The sequence below is a fragment of the Hemicordylus capensis genome, chromosome 1 (assembly GCF_027244095.1).
Source record: "Hemicordylus capensis ecotype Gifberg chromosome 1, rHemCap1.1.pri, whole genome shotgun sequence".
In the NCBI taxonomy this organism is placed as follows: domain Eukaryota; kingdom Metazoa; phylum Chordata; class Lepidosauria; order Squamata; family Cordylidae; genus Hemicordylus; species Hemicordylus capensis.
Window position 1 is genome coordinate 163,144,889 of NC_069657.1, and position 12,492 is coordinate 163,157,380.

Genomic DNA, 12,492 nt, shown 5'->3' on the forward strand with positions numbered 1-12,492 from the left:
CTTAGGCCTGTATCCGGGTCTGCTGTTTTGCAAGAAAATGGAGTGTGAACTTTGGTTCTGCTGAGCCAAAGTAGCTGAATGAAATGGTTTATTCTATAGTCAAGGCCCGACAAAAGGGGAAGACTTGCCCCTCCCTGCCTTGAAGCTTGTTTGTGCACTGCTCTCTGCCAAGGGTAATTATGGGAACCAGCTTGAAATTTGCTAAGAGTAATCATGTTTAGAGGTCTTAGGAAACCACACTTAGATATCAGTACCTACATATTTTAGGGGTACATTATATTCACACAGTTAGCTAATGAACCTCTTTGCATGCTATCTCTTACCCATTTCTCTGGACTGAAAGGCGCCAACCCTGCTCTGAAATGACCACGAGCCTGTCAATCTGGACAGAAACAGGAATGTTTTGAGACCACCAAAAGGGAAACAGCTCCATCTGAGTTAGTAAACAAGTGCCAGATATGCTCCCCAAGAATGGTAGACTCCACACCAAATAGGGTAAGAGAGTCCGGGATGTGGAAACTGGAGTTGTTTATATTAGACTGGAGACACATAGAGATATGGCTGCTTCTGACGTGATATGTGGATAACAGGCCCGGAAGAAGGTATAAACAGGCGACGCACACTCACACAAGGGGAGGGACGGCATGCTCTCCTCCATGCGAGGGGTAGCATGTAGCCCCTATCTTGTAAAGGCAACTAGTGCCCCGCAGATTGCTGGAATTGCCCCAGTCTTTAAGATCAGAGGAATTCCAGCACATTCGAGCACCATGCCAAGCCTCCTGGGGAGGTGGAAGCCTCTCTGAACACCCAAGATCTGCATTCCTAGATCTCTAACCGACACTGGCCTACAAGATCTGGTAATTATACTTGTAGTTGTGCCATCAGCTCAGAATCTTCTAAACTAACATCCCTGCCCAACCCACCCCCCAATGTCCTATGGATCTCTTTCCCTCCTCCTGCTGTAGCCCTGTTCCCCAGAAGAGCCTCTGTCTCCCCACTCCAGCCTGCTCTCCCTGTCCCTCCTCTCCTTTCTGCTCTCAGCTCATTCACTGTCAGCCCAAGGCCAGAATGGGCACCCCCTCCTTTCTCTGCTCTTTCCACCCCCTCCTTGCCTCACGGCTGGACTACTTTCTTTTCTACATCCCTCTCTGCTTGAAATCGAAACTTGTCAGAATGTTGTGTCTTAGCTAAAGAACAGCTGCGAGATAACACACACACAGGGTTCATTGCTAGTGTGAGAAAAGATGTTTTCAACTGCTATTCATTTCTAGTAAGGGAAAATGATTTTAACTGTTACTGAACACACCATACTACGTTGAGGGAAGAAAACCAATTGATTGATTTTGCTTGCGTACTTAATTGTTTAAATTTAACCATTTGCCTTAATAAAATTTATAAAACTACCATCTTGTGCAGGATGTCTCTTTTCTTCCTCACTCCCAATTGCTCCATGACCTCAGAACCAAACCAGGGGTAGCCTCTGTTGGCTAGCTTGGGAGGGGCTGTGTGCTCCCTCTCTCCCTTGCAGAGAAGGTGTTGCAGCCTGCTCACAAGCTGTTCATGCACATCCCCAACTTAACTCTCTCCATGCCTACAAATTCTCAGCCTGCCCCAGGGTCTAAACCTGAAACCAACAGCAAGAGGAAGGAAGCATAAAGCAGACAGTAACCATAGTAAGAAATGTTATACCAGTTTTAAGTAGGCTTGTGCCTGAAACGTTTCGGAGGCCATTGTAAAGGCCTCTGAAACGTTTCGGGTGTGGGGGCTGATTCGGCGCCGGCGCGGGTAGAGCTTTAAGGGCGGGGGAGAGTGTACTCACACACCCCCACCGTGTTTCCCCTGCCGGCGCTCTCCAAATTTTAAGCCCCTCAGGGCGGCAGCGTTCCTCCCTGCCGCCCCGTTCCCCCCGTCGGCTGGAAGTGGCCGGAAGTCCCGAGCGCACGCGCGCCCGTCATGCGGGCACGACGGGCGCACGCGTGCTTGGGACTTCCGGCCGATGGAGGGAACGGGGTGGCAGGGAGGAATGCTGCCGCCCAGAGGGGCTTAAAATTTGGAGAAAAGTGGCGGGGGGTGAATACACTCTCCCCCGCCCTTAAAGCTCTACCCCCGCCGTGCCGAAAGTTTATCGTGCACATCCCTAGTTTTAAGTAGAACGTTTTCAACTTCTGTTGCAAGAAAAAGGCTGAAAATGTCCTTCAAGTATCCTAAAAATACACGATAGCTGACTAGTGGCTCAGGGTAAATGGATCAAGAGACACGTAAAAGAGCACAGGCATTTTCAGCTGAATTTCTAGAAAATAAAATTGTTACGCCCCAAATTCCCAATTGCCATGCAGGTTAACCAAGCACCTGGGCTCTGAGAGGAGCACTGGTACTGTTGCACTACAAATGAATGCAGTTCCACTGTCACAATCTTCACTTCTGCCGGAAGAGCTATAAAGGACTCAGAATAAGGTTCCTGAGGGCCACACACTAACAGCACTCGGGGGCCTACTTCCGGCTCACACAGAGTGCTTCCAGGTGAAGCGGGAAGCAATCAACATTGCTCTCCTGGCAAGTACATGCACTGCATTATTTGAAATGCAGCAAAACACCAGTACTTCATTTGAGTGCATGTCAGCCCTGCCCTAACTATTCATATTCATTGATATCACAGCTCTGAAACCAACAACAATGATGAGATGGAAGAATTCTTTCAGCGCTGCACCTGATTTAAAGAAAAAAAGGCTTAACTCTAATAACTCTGCCTCTTGCCCCCAAAGAGACAGAGTCATGGGGTCGGGGGAGAATAGTCTATGAGCCAAGCCCACATATTTTAGCCGCTACTACCATCAAGGGATGGATGTGCATAGTGATTTTTGCCCATGTCTACCCCCCAGAGGTGGAAAATAGGTGATAGCATTGTTGCACTTACAGCTTTCTCTGTGTTATCACCCCTTCTTTATCCCTATCCCCAAACCATTAGGGTAAAGTTGCTGTCATTTTGGCACAAAACAAAAACTAAGGTTTAGGGTAACAAGGAACAAATTGTTGTACTCTCTTCATAGAGTTATCTTTGAAGACATTGCTGCCAATTTTCATTTCCATTACTCTGACATCAATACACTGACATCAAACTTTTTAAAGCTTTTAAAACGCCATTGCAAATTTGGCTGCTGCAGGCCGGATGGTCCGGACACTAAAAATATGACAAAATGCTGCAAGTATTGCAATGCTATCATCAAGATTCTATTTCTAGGGGTGTAGAATTTGTCAAAATCACAGTGAGCATTCATCCCACCAGATGATACCGACCACCCCAGCTGGTTCATGTACTCTGATCAGGAAGGTTTTCATGTCCCCCTTGGCAACTCTCCACACACCACATTTTGAAACCCATTAATCTAACACAGTGGGCCTTACAAAGTAGCTCCTGTGCCATTATAGTATGTTTATTTATATCACAGGCAGGAAATGCAATATCAGAACCACTGTAAAGCTCCATTATTATGAAAGGAAATACAGCACCCACATCATGATTTTGCAATGAAACTACTGATTTATTACTATATTTTTCTTTACCCAGCTCTTACTAGTAAACATAGCCGTCTCGTCGGCATGAAATTAAGCACAAAAGCTCGCCTTCTTTCTAAAATTAAACCACTTAAAGAAGGAATTGCACTACCTGCCCAGTGCTTCAAAGTCTAGAACAAGCAAACAATCCACAATCAATTATCTGCAGCCCTGAAACAAATCAATTACATAACTGGCTGGCTACACTGTTTAATGAGCAACAATCCTGTCAGTTTCTGAACCTACCTTAGAAGCAAGAGAGAGTAAAAAAGCAGAATTAACAAGCCAGTAAAAGAACCTCATTTCTTTTCAACTGGAAAGCAAGGCATATTTAAATGGAAAGTAGTCACAGCCTTAGTGCTGTTTCTACCACTAAAAGTATTTTTAAAAATTAACCAAATGTTCGCAGATGAGAAGGACGTGTGCTACATTCATATCCCTTGGTTTAGACTGAGCCTTGAATGTTAACGTTTGTTTCTGCACAACCATCAAAACCACAAATGACTTTATATCTAGGACCTATTTTTAATACTGAACTTGGTAGAAAATTATGCAGTGTGAAGTATCCAGATAACACTAGATGGCTTCAAATGCCTGTTTGAAGTAGCAGTTTTAGAACGTAATCTGCATTAGGCCCAACTGCAGAATCTGTTTTCCACTAGAGTTGCCATGCCCTCTGAAATTCTGGGTTTCACCAGGATTTCAAGCATCTCACCCAGATTCATCTGGCTTTCAGCTTTCATTTTTTAAAAAAAGCAAAGCTAAGCTCTAGCCCTTGTAGAAGCGGAGTTAGGGAGCAAAACATGCAGTCACTATTTTGCTCAAAAATTATTTTCAAGCCAATTTACATAGTATGCAAATTAGGCACCCGGATTTGGAAACCCGGAATATGGCAAACCTATTTCCCACACAATCCTAGAATAGCTGGAGCAAGATATCAATACATCTGTATTGCACTTGTCATTGAAAGGAAGGAAATCTCTCAACTCCTGCTAAGCTTTATGCCAACGCTTGCAAGGAGTGCATATGTGCTGGTAGTGATGTGCGCGGTCCGGACCGGCACCAAAGGGGGGCCTTTCTTTTAGGGCAGGGAGGGCTTGCTTATCCCTCCCGCCTCTTTGCCCCCTCCAGCACCCTTATTCCACAGTGTAATTGGGGCGCTGGAAACCAGCCGCCCCCGCCCCCCACGAGCGGATTAGGGCTAAAAGTACTGCCGCCGTCCCGCCCCCCCCTCACCTGCCCCCCCCGAGTGCTCACCGCATTGTTTTCTTAAAAAGAGAGGAGCTCGCGAACAGAGATCCTCTCTCGGCAAAGTCCTGGCCCAACTGGGGCCTTGGGCGCGCGCGCGCGCGATAGGACGCCGGATGGAACTTCCGGCGATCAGAGGCCCGGTCTACCCGCCTGGATGAGGCCGGGTAGACCGGGCCTCCGATCACCGGAAGTTCCATCCGGTGTCCTATAGCTAGCGCGTGCGTGCCCAAGGCCCCAGTTGGGCCAGGACTTTGCCGAGAGAGGAGCTCTGTTCGCGAGCTCCTCTCTTTTTAAGAAAACGATGTGGTGAGCACTCGGGGGGCGGGGGGGGCGGGACGGCGGCAGTACTTAACTTTTAGCCCTAATCCGCTCGTGGGGGGGCAGCGGGGGCGGCTTGTTTCCAGTGCCCAAATTACACTGTGGAATACGGGCGCTGGAGGGGGCAAAGAGGCGGGAGGGGTAAGCAAGCCCTCCCCGCCCTAAAAGAAAGGCCCCCCCACCCGGACCGGCCAGGTCTGAACCGGTCCAGCAGTTCGGAGGCCTTCAGAATGGCCTCCGGACCGGTTCGGACACACCCCTATGTGGTGGCAAATGCATATTTATCACTATGTGCACATGCAATCTTGTACACTTTTCTGGTGCTCGCCCCTTTTTGTATGTACACAAAGAACATTTAATGTGTGAAGTATTCTTTTTTTATACAGAGATGTACTTGGAGCCAAACTTAAAATGCTGAAAATCTCCACAAATAGATTTTCTGGCTAAATATATGAAGGAAACAAAAGGTCACATTTGGAAGAAAATTACTCAACTGTAACCACAGTAGAGGATCTTTGGCTTCACGGTCTGACCATGTCAGAAAGTGCAGTATGTCCAAGTCCTAACTACTAGGAGATCTATAATATTTTAAAAGCAATTAAAATACAGTTCACACTTAACGAGAGAAGGGGTATCCCTAGCCCACTGGATCTTGGTACCAAGCAGGAGACTTCCAGGCACCCAAAGACGGGTGGGATACACAAATTAAGCAAAACCTGCTTATTTTTACAGAAGGGCTTGGTTAATTTTTATTTATTTCATAACTTTACACTCCCAATTCCAAGAAAAACTCAAGGCTAGGGATCCACAAATTTTAGCCAGCCACTATTTGTGCTCACCACCAATTCCCCCTCTTCTCCTCAAATCCTTTCTGGCACACAGGCAGAGGGCTTAGGAGAGGGCCCAGGTGGCACTATCAGACTTTTAAGAGCTTAGCTTCCAGTCCTGCGCTTTGCCTGGGTCTTCAGCTGTGTCACAGAAACTAAATTCTTAACTAGTTAGCAAAATTCTTCTCAAAAGAATGCAAAGGACACCCCACCTCCAAGACATTTTGATAGAAGACTGCCTAAGTGAGTCACACGGGTCTTTTGCTTTCGACACAGGCTTCCATTACAAGGAAATGCCACCTCAGAGTGGCAGAAGGAGGAACAATTAGGTTCTTGTTACACAGAAATATCCAGATCATATTACATGCAAATAATGCATTTAAAAATGAATTGTAGAGTCTTTCCTCCTCCCTGAATAGATTGGGTCCATTTCTTTTCTAGTCCTGGGCTTAGAATCCCTACTTCTCCTAGTGCTTCATGAAATCGACCCCTGTCTCTCTACTGTGAAACCCTCAATCACCTGCATTCCAATGACAAGGATGGAGACCAACAGAAAGGAAAGCTGTAGAGAACGCAGAGATAATGTAGTCTTTATCCAATAGGCTGTCCTGATTGATTACAGAGATGGCAATGTGCAACATTCTAACAGCCAAACTAGAATAATAGGCACTTTAATTTTTGTGTTTTGTACTTGGTTGAAAGTGAATTAGAGGGGGAGAACACAGCATACAAGGTTACACACAGGTAACACTGATTTTTTTGTTATTCAGAGAGAGAGAGAGAGAGAGAGACAGTGGTAAGAGTGAACCACAAAGTCAGCTACATCAATAGGCACAATTTGTTGATACCAAGTGTGGTTTCAAAGAAAACTCTAGTTTAGTTCTATATTTAAAAGGTGGCTTTCAGCCACAATTCAAAAGACAAATGCAGACCAGTGAGCAGCCAGATAACTCACTTGCTGCACAATGGGAAATTCCATTTTCTTGGAGTTGTGGGAATGGTTCACAGATGGAGCCCAACTGGCCTATTCCCACAGCTCCAAGAGACTAAGCCTGCCTCAATAGCTGCTACTGAATTTAAGGATGCAATCCTATGCACTCTTACTTGCATGTTTACTTGGAAATAATGTACAGAGTTCAATGGAACTTAACCCTACAGAACATTTCTAAGTAAACACGCACAGGATCTGCATCAGAATCTGATAGATTTTTACGTAGTCAGCCTCTTGCTTCTCATGCATAGGATCTGGCTGAGACACATTTTTACTTAGTCTCTTGCAGTCAACCAGTTTCTCAACAAATTTCTGAGTGCATAATGGAGGAGAAGGCAAAATGACCAGGGCTCATGAAATCCACTAGTCTACTAGCCTGTTATGAGTGAAAACTGATGCCTAATGAGTGGGGAAATGTCTGACAAGTAATGTACCAACATAGCTCAAGAACCATCAGACGAGTAAAACATTTTGTCTGGCTGGTGAACTGAGCCAACATTTCTTGACCCCTGAAAACGACCAATCACTTGTACATGAACTATTCAGGAAAAAATTCTTCCAAACAGAAGTTTGGAGCCATGAGGTAGCATGTCAATACCATGCTGTTTTTCCAGTGCAAGCAAGTCCAATATTTTTTTTTGCGCAAACTCATGGCTGCCTGACTGGATGCCAATCAACAGACCTTGTCTGTCAGTTGAGATTTTCAGGACCCAAAGGTCATCATCATAGCTCCAAGAAAGAGTGTATTACAAGTGTCAAGGGACCATCGCATGCAGGTGTGCAGTTATTATTTACATTCCAGTGTAAATGCACAAGTACTTTACAGAGGGTTCTCATTATTTTGAAAGCAGTTCAGCTGATTTATTGCTGGCTTAAATGCAGTCTCAAAAAGAAAAAATATCCACATTGCCCACCAATATTAAAATATGCACCCCAAAAGGGTTCTTGCACAGTTTAAAAGAACACTACACACCACTTGTCCTACCACACAGCAGACACAATTTGCAATGATATAAAGATGTACATTCTCAGAGATATGAAAGAAAGAGAGGTCACTTATGCTTTGGAAGCACAAAGCTGAAACAACACAGACATAAAACTAGAATAGAGGAGTTAAATGAAGGAGAGATACAAAAGAAATATCAATATGAAAGAACACATGGGGCACAGGCATGGAAATCTCATATGAAACTTAGTGCTTTAAAATATTGTGTCTACAGTATATATCAGTATAAGGTTCAGCAATATGCTCTTATGTACCTAAGATCCAGATAAAAGTTATTGGGGGGGGGGTAACCTCCAATTTACAAATAAATTTATTGTAGATGCTCTACCCAAGCCAACTCATACAAAAAAAGTTACTATCTAAGAAGGCAGGGTCACAGCATTTTCTGAAAACCAGATTTATATCTTAAGTAGAATAAAGCATTTCAACCAATAAATCCACAGGATGGAAACCTAACAAAATGGAGGAAGGAAGTACGCTGTTGATTGGCAGTTTGCTTTTTGATGTCACAATCCATCCCACCACTTAACTATGAGCTGTTTTCAAGAATACAGTTTAAAAAAAAAAAGACCACACTCACAGATGGAAGGTAGAAACAAGAAGAGGAGCAGAGGGAAAACAATGTCTGCCTCGATGCAGAATCATTGGGTAAGAATTCTTAAAGCAGAAGAAACAGAAAGTCCTATGGATCAATTTCTAAACTAACATATACTGAGGCATAAGCTTTCATGAGCAAGAGCCCACTGAGTCAGATTCTTAAAGCACTAGAGTTCTTTACGTTTTAAGAAACATAACGGCCAAATATCAGGTCATGATTTTAGGTTCAGGTCTCATTTTGCAGCTTCCAGTCCTTCCAGTTATGTGTGACACGTTGATCCAAAACTGTAAAGGTTTAAAGAAAAAACCAACCCCGGATAGGACTCTCTTCATATCACATTTACCACAGACCAAAGAAACCTCTGTGGCCTGAATCACACAAAGTAGCTCAAAAATACTTTTAACATTGTCTTTATTTAGAACTAGTGTTTCAGGCCCGTTGTGATAACGGGCGCTAGTAGGGGAGAGTTCCCCCCCCCGCCCCACTTCCTCTGGCCTCCCCCACCCCACGCCCTCCCAGCTGGCCGAGACTTCCTTACCCAAAGCAGCCCGCGACAGTCGGGCGATCAAAAATCCATTTTTTGCGAAGAAGACAGGAGCTCCGGAACAGAGCTCCTCTCTGTGCTAAGCCAATGCCCAAACTGCTGCTATGGACGCAAAGGACGCCTATTGCGTCCTTTGCGTCCATAGCAGCAGTTTGGGCATTGGCTTAGCACAGAGAGGAGCTCTGTTCCGGAGCTCCTCTCTTCTTCGCAAAAAATGGATTTTTGATCGCCCGACTGTCGCGGGCTGCTTTGGGTAAGGAAGTCTCGGCCAGCTGGGAGGGCGGTTGGCGGCCATGGCGGCGGCCGCGGAGGCATTCTTCTTGGCCGTTTTGGCCCTTAATCATTTGCGGGGGGGGGGAGCGGGGAAGGAGTATGTGGGCAGCTGGGAGGGCGGGAGAGTGGGCGGTGGCGGTGGTGGTGGCCGGGCAGACTCTGGGGGCGCCGCTGCCGGTCCGGTCCGCCCCCGCCTCACATTCCCGGCCGGTCTCCCCGGACGGGCAAGGGCCCCAAGGACTCGCAGCCGCCTGGCGGCGGCGGCGGTGCCAGGCCTCGGCAGCGGCTCTGCCGCCACCTCGGCCGGCTTACCCCGTCACCTCCTCCCCCCGCCCGGCTTCGGCGGTGCGGCTCCACCGCCGCCTTGGCCGCGCTGCGTCCTCTGGCCGAGGCGGCGGCTTCGCCGCCGCCTCGGCCAGTCTCCTCCTTCCCCGCATTCCCGGCTTCTTCGGGGCGGCCGCTTCTGGCCGCCTAAGATGGCCACCGGGTGCCGGCCCTCATGTCTCCCTTGCCCTGTTCTGCGCCTGCGCTTCGCGCAGGCGCAGAACAGGGCAGGGAGGCACGAACACACGCTTGGTGCCCGTCCACGGACGGACACCAAGCGTTTTATTAGAGAGGATGTGAGGTATCTATAAAATTAAATTTGGAAATAATAATAATTATTATTATTATTAACATTTATATCCCACTATTGCTCCAGGGAGCCCAAAGCGGTGTACTACATACTTAAGTTTCTTCTCACAACAACCCTGTGAAATAGGTTAGGCTGAGAGAGAAGTGACTGGCCTAGAGCCACCCAGCAAGTAGTATGGCTGAATGGGGATTTGAACTTGGGTCTTCCTGGTCCTAGTCCGGCACTCTAACCACTACACCACGCTGGCTAGTCAGAAATGAAATGACATTTCACAAGAATGACCCAACAGAAGTGTCTCTGAATCAAAATGGAACATTGTATGTTGAGGACCAGGGGTGTAGCTATAATTGAGTAAATTAGTTCAAAGAATTTGGGACTCCCAGTTCCTGAGGGCCCCCAGCTCCACCCCTCCCTATTCTCTTCATTATCTCCATTGGGAGCCACTGGAGAGAGGGGCGAACACAGGCCCCCCTCTCCCCTAGCTACACCCCTGGCCACCAATACAAAACAGGAAGACAGACAAGATTTTTTAAAAGTATCAGAGAAAACTAGCCATCAACAAACAATGCATACAAACCACCTTACTCATCAGAACACCAAGAACTCTCAATTTAATTGAAGCTTTGGCAACGTCTCAACACTCCAATCTCCATTAGACCAGTTATTTAGTATCTATAGAATTCTAATGCATGGTACAATTTCTTAATGAAAAGGAATTCAGGGTTAGAAACTTTGAAGAGTCAGTCTATTGTAAAGCCAAAAGAGGGAAAACATTGCTTTGTCAAGAGAAGCCAACATCTCTATTTTCATTTCTATGACTCGCAACATTAAAAAAAACCCCACAATAAACCCTGCTTATAGAGGGCTAAGCCACCTTGTAAGTCATTCTGCCCGCAAGGTGGCTTTAATAAAGCTTAGCTTTTTATAAATGCCTAAAAGGTGGCTTGGTTCTCATATACTAGGGGGGAAACCTAGAATATAAACAAATAAGCTGTGCATCTGATGTTGCTCAAAGTCTATTAGAAGCACGGATCACATTTCTAGGTCCAACCTCGCTTTCATTAGGCATAATTTTCTTGTTCTTGAACCTGAAGTACTCATTCTGCCAGCGTGGTGTAGTGGTTAGAGTGCCGGACTAGGACCTCTGAAGCACTCATTCTGCCTTTCCCTATATATCACTGTATCATGATTACAACAAACCCAGTGAACTGGAATGTGGGAATATTAAGTGTAAAATAATGCACATTGGGACAAACAATCCTGTCTTCACACTCAGACTGAAGGCATCTGAGCCAACTGTGGCTCTAAAGGAAAGATCTGGGGATGGTGGTGGATAACTCAATCAAATCATCAACTGAGTGTACAACAGCATTAAAAAAATGCATTTTTCATATTAGGACTGAAAATAAAATTGCTAGTATCACAGTGCCATTACCTATGGTGCAACTATATTTGGAATATTATTTACAGTTCTGCTCCCATCATCTCAAGAAGGATATCATAGAGCTGGAAAAGAAGAGGGAAGCCATTTTGGTTGCCCTGTGAGTAAAGGCAAAAGCATTTGTGGCTTCTTAAATTCGGGGGGGGGGGTCCAAAGAGAGGGGCAGCAAGCGACTTATATCATTAATGATGTGGAGAGTTTGGAGTGGAGAGGTGAATTTTTTCCCCTGTCTTATAATACTGGGACTCAGGGTCACTCAGTGAAATTCATGGGCAGTAGATTCAGGACAGAACATTAAGTTCCCACAAGCCTATCAATCTGTATCCATTTTGGCCCCACATAAGAGGCAGCCTTTTGTTGAACAAAACTAGCTTTGAAAATATTGGAAGTGCAAGCTTTGAGTTAAAGATTTTGCTAAGCCTTTAGATACTCAAAGAATGTTTGAGAAATTTAAATAATTATGTTACATGGCATGCAACATTAATCTAATAAAGTTGAAGGTCACAAGCTTTAGCTGGATATTTTCCATGGGAGCAAAACAATTAGATATTTAGAATCTGACTATGTCCTTGTGCAGTGTGCTGGCATCACCACCAGTGTTCCCTCTAAGGTGTGTGAATGCTCACAAGTTTCTGGTGCTCAATTAATTTTAGATCCCATTCAGGTTGAATCTGGAAGGCCACACTCTGAATGCATGTGCGCACACACTGCTTTGATTCTGCCGCCCAGAACAAGACTCATCCTGCACATAGATGAAAAAAGTCAGAGAGAACACAAATCACCACCTTATGAAGTATATTAAAACATACTCCCCATAAGCTACCAAAAGTTGGCTATTTACCCATTATAAGTTTCAAAATAAACAAAAAGGTCACAACTTACACTGCCCATATCCCGTCTTCTACACAACCTATTGCTCCAAAGGATGACAGAGGACCACAGTTAATAGCAGGGGCTAAGAAACTGTAGTGTTATTCCCCACTTACCCACTTCAGAAGGGATTCCACAGGTCTTATGCGGCACCTACTTGCAGTCCCAAATCCAACACCTGAAACCT

General features: G+C 45.6%; 2 protein-coding genes across 5 annotated transcripts in view; one reads left to right on the forward strand and one right to left on the reverse strand.

Annotated features, from left to right (window-relative positions):
• OSBPL11 (oxysterol binding protein like 11) overlaps positions 1 to 12,492 on the reverse strand; it is a 91,972-nt gene that overhangs the window by 71,540 nt on the left and 7,940 nt on the right. The gene's annotated exons all lie outside the window — the stretch shown is intronic.
• The window catches only part of LOC128323720 (glycerol-3-phosphate dehydrogenase 1-like protein), a 73,253-nt gene continuing 69,258 nt past the window's right edge, over positions 8,498 to 12,492 (forward strand). For 2 of the 3 annotated variants that reach the window (XM_053247390.1, XM_053247376.1), the window contains exon 1: positions 8,498 to 8,593. The gene's annotated coding sequence lies outside the window, so the exon portion shown is untranslated. The remainder of the gene's footprint in view (positions 8,594 to 12,492) is intronic. The other variant, XM_053247383.1, reaches the window with a different exon arrangement.